The following is a 3,643-nucleotide window of genomic DNA, read 5'->3' as shown; positions in this document are numbered from 1 at the left end:
GCTTGTGTGGGAGAGAGAGGCTTGTGGAAAGCCGGTGGTGGCAGTTGAGACTCTGAGGGTTTTTCCTGAGAGGCTGTTTTGTTTGGCGTGTGTGGTTCTAAAAATAAAGTTAGTTTCTTTTGACAAGTGGCTCCTGATTGTGCCCAGCCAGACTGCGGCAAGATGTGATAACATGAAAAGACCAACCATAAAATTTATTGGGTTGGATTAAGGCTCAGAGATACAAATCAAAGGAATGCACAATCTTTTCAATGAAATAATATCAGAAAGTTTTCCAAACCTTAAGAATAAAATGAAAAGAAAAATACAGAAGGCTTACAATACCCCAGACATGCAAAATTACAACAAACCTGTTGAGAGCCACAGCCAAAAGGGGCCCCAGCAAACTTCCAGCTGCCAGCTGATGATTGGCTCACAGCGGCCCCAGCAACTTCTAGCTGCCAACTGATTGGCTCCTCTGCGGTGATGCTCATTGGGCTGTTTCCCCGCCCTTTCAGACCACGGAGTTGCTCATTGGGGGACTTTTTTTGGCTCTGCCATGCGACCCAGCCAATCAGCCTCAAGAGCAGGAGGAGTGGGGGAGGTTGAGAGGCTTGTGGGAAGCCGGTGGTGGCAGTTGGGCTCTGAAGGTTTTCCTGAGGAGCTGTTTTGTTTGGCGTGTGTGGTTCTAAAAAATAAAGTTCGTTTCTTTTGACAAGTGGCTCCAGAATTGTGCCCAGCCAGACTGCAGCACAAACCCACACCAAGGCACATTATTATGAACATGCCTAACATCCAAAATAAGGATAGAATTTTAAAGACTGCCAGAAAAAAGTGACAGGTCACAGAGGGAAACCAATCCAGATCATGGCTGATTTCACAACACAGACCTTCAAAGGTTAGGAGGACTTGAAATAATGTATACCAAGCTCCAAAAGAAAATGGATGCCAGACAAAAATACTATACCTAGCCATATAAAGCTTCAGAATTGATGATGAAATAAAAACCTTCCATAATAAAAGTGAAACAAATTCACAACTAGAAAGCCGGCATTACAAAACATTGAATAAATTATTTCATGAAGAAGAAATGAAAAATGAGAGAGAAAACCAGCAAAGAGAGGAACTACACTAAAAGAATAATCAAAGGAGAAACAAATTCAAATTAAAAACCAGAAATAAATCAAAATGATAATATTGAATGTGAATGGCCTAAACTCATCAATCAAAAGACATAGATTGGCAGATTGGATTAAAAAATGAGACCCACCAATATGCTGTCTCCAAGAGACTGACCTTGTAAGCAAAGACATCCACAGATTGAAGATAAAAGGAGGGGAAAAGCATATCATTCACATGGATCTTGTAAATTAGCAGGAGTATTTATCCTCACATCAGATAAAGTGGACTTCAAACCAAAGTTAATCACAAGGGACCAAGAAGGTCATTTCATAGTGTTTATACATTAACAAGGCATAACAATCATAAATGTTTATGCCCCAAACAGTTGAACACCTATGTATATCAAATAAACCCTTCTCAATTTCAAGAATCAAATAGACCACAATACAATAATACTGGGTGACTTTAACATGTCTCTCATCACTGAAGAAGCTATAGAATTAATACAATAATTTACACTTAACAGATGTTGTGGTTTGGATGAGAGGTGTCCTCCTAAAGCTCATGTGTGAGACAATGCAAGAAGGTTCAAAGAAGAAATGATTGGGTTGTGACAGTCTTGACCCAATCAGTGAATTAATCCCCTGGTAGGGATTAACTGAGTGGTAACTGAAGTGGTAGGGTGTGGCTGGAGGTGGGAATTGGAGGCATGGCTATAGGGTATATATATTTTCTATCTGGAGAGTGTAGTCTCCTCTGCCTCTTGATTATGATATGAGCTGCTTTTCTCTGCCATACTCTCCTGCTCTGATGTTCAGACTCACCTTGAGCCTCAAGGAATGGAACCAGCCTTCTGTAGACTAAGATCTCTGAAACTGTGAGCCCTTAAATAAACCTTTCCGACTTTACGGTTGTTCTGGTCAAGTCTTTTAGTCACAGCAGTGAAAAAGCTGACTAAAAAAACAGACATATATAGAATAATTCATCCATCAATGACTGAATACACTTTTTTCCAGCAGCACATGGATCCTTCTCTAAAATAGACTATTATCTTAGGCAACAAAGCAACCAAAGCAACTCTTAGCAAATAAATAAAAAATAGAGATAATACCTTCCTTTCTATCAAATCATAATGAAATGAAATTAGAAATCAATGATAAAATAAATAATAGAAGCTACTCTAACATCTGGAGATTAAAGAATATGCTATTGAATGAGCAATGGATAGTAAAAGAAATCAGGAATGAAATAAAAATATTTAGAGGTAAATGAGAGTAGCAACACAACTTCTCAAAATCAATGGGATACTATGAAAGTAGTTCTAAGAGGAAAGTTTATTGCATTGAGCACATTCTTTAAAAGAATAGAAAGTCACCAAATAAATAAACTACATATCAAAGCCCTATAAAAAGAACAAATCAACACCAAAAGAAGAAGACAGGAAATAGTTAAAATCTAAGCCAAAATAAAAAAAAAATTCAAAAAGTTTGTTCTTTGAAAACTTCAATAAAATCAATGAACCCTTAGCCAAGCTAACAAAGAAAAAGAGAAAACTCAAATCACTAAAATTCATGATGGAAAAGGAAATATCACCATGGACACTACAGAAATGAAGATGATAATCAGAAACTACTTTGAAAATCTATACTCCAGTAAAACAGAAAATCATAAATACCTAACAAACTTCTAGAGACATATGACCCACCCAAACTGAATCAGGAGGACATAGAATTTTAAACAGATGGATTTCAAGCAATGAAATTAAAGACACCATCAAAAGCTTACCAACAAAGAAAACCCCAGGACCAGATAGATTATCAGCCAAGTTCTACCAAACCTTCAAACAAGAACTTACACCAACATTCCTCAAATTATTCCATGAAATAGAAAAGGAGGAAACCCTTCCAAACTCATTCTATGATGTCACCCTGATATCAAAACCAGACAAAGACACACCAAGAAGAGAAAACATCAGACTAATATCCCTGATGAATATAAATGCAACAATTCTTAGTGAAAAATTGGTAAATTGTATACAAAAAGTATTATATAGTGCACCATGATCAAGTGAGGTTCATTTCATGGGTGCAATGTTGGTTCAACATATGGAAATCAATACATGTAATTCATCACATCTATACATGTAAAGACAAGAACCACACAATTATCTCATTAGATGCAGAAAGAGCATTTGACAAAATTCATCATCCCTTCATGACTGAAACAAAAGAAAACTAGGAATAGTAGGAACATATCTCAACATTCTAAAAGCTATATATGCTAAACCCAAGGCCAACATTATTTTAAATGGAGAAAAATTGAAAATATTCTCTCTAAAAACTGCAATAAGACAAGAATGCCCTCTTTCACCACTCCTATTCAACATAGTCCTTATAACCCTATCCAGAGCAATTAGACAAAAGAAAGAAAGGGATACACATAGGAAAAAAAGAGCTCAAACTATCCCAATTTGCTGATGACATGACTCTTTATTTAGAAGACCCAAAAACTGTTCCAGAAAGCATCTAGAACTCATAAACAA

The sequence above is a fragment of the Marmota marmota genome, unplaced genomic scaffold (assembly GCF_001458135.2).
Source record: "Marmota marmota marmota unplaced genomic scaffold, marMar, whole genome shotgun sequence".
NCBI classification, from domain to species: domain Eukaryota; kingdom Metazoa; phylum Chordata; class Mammalia; order Rodentia; family Sciuridae; genus Marmota; species Marmota marmota.
Note: the sequence above shows the minus strand (reverse complement) of the source record.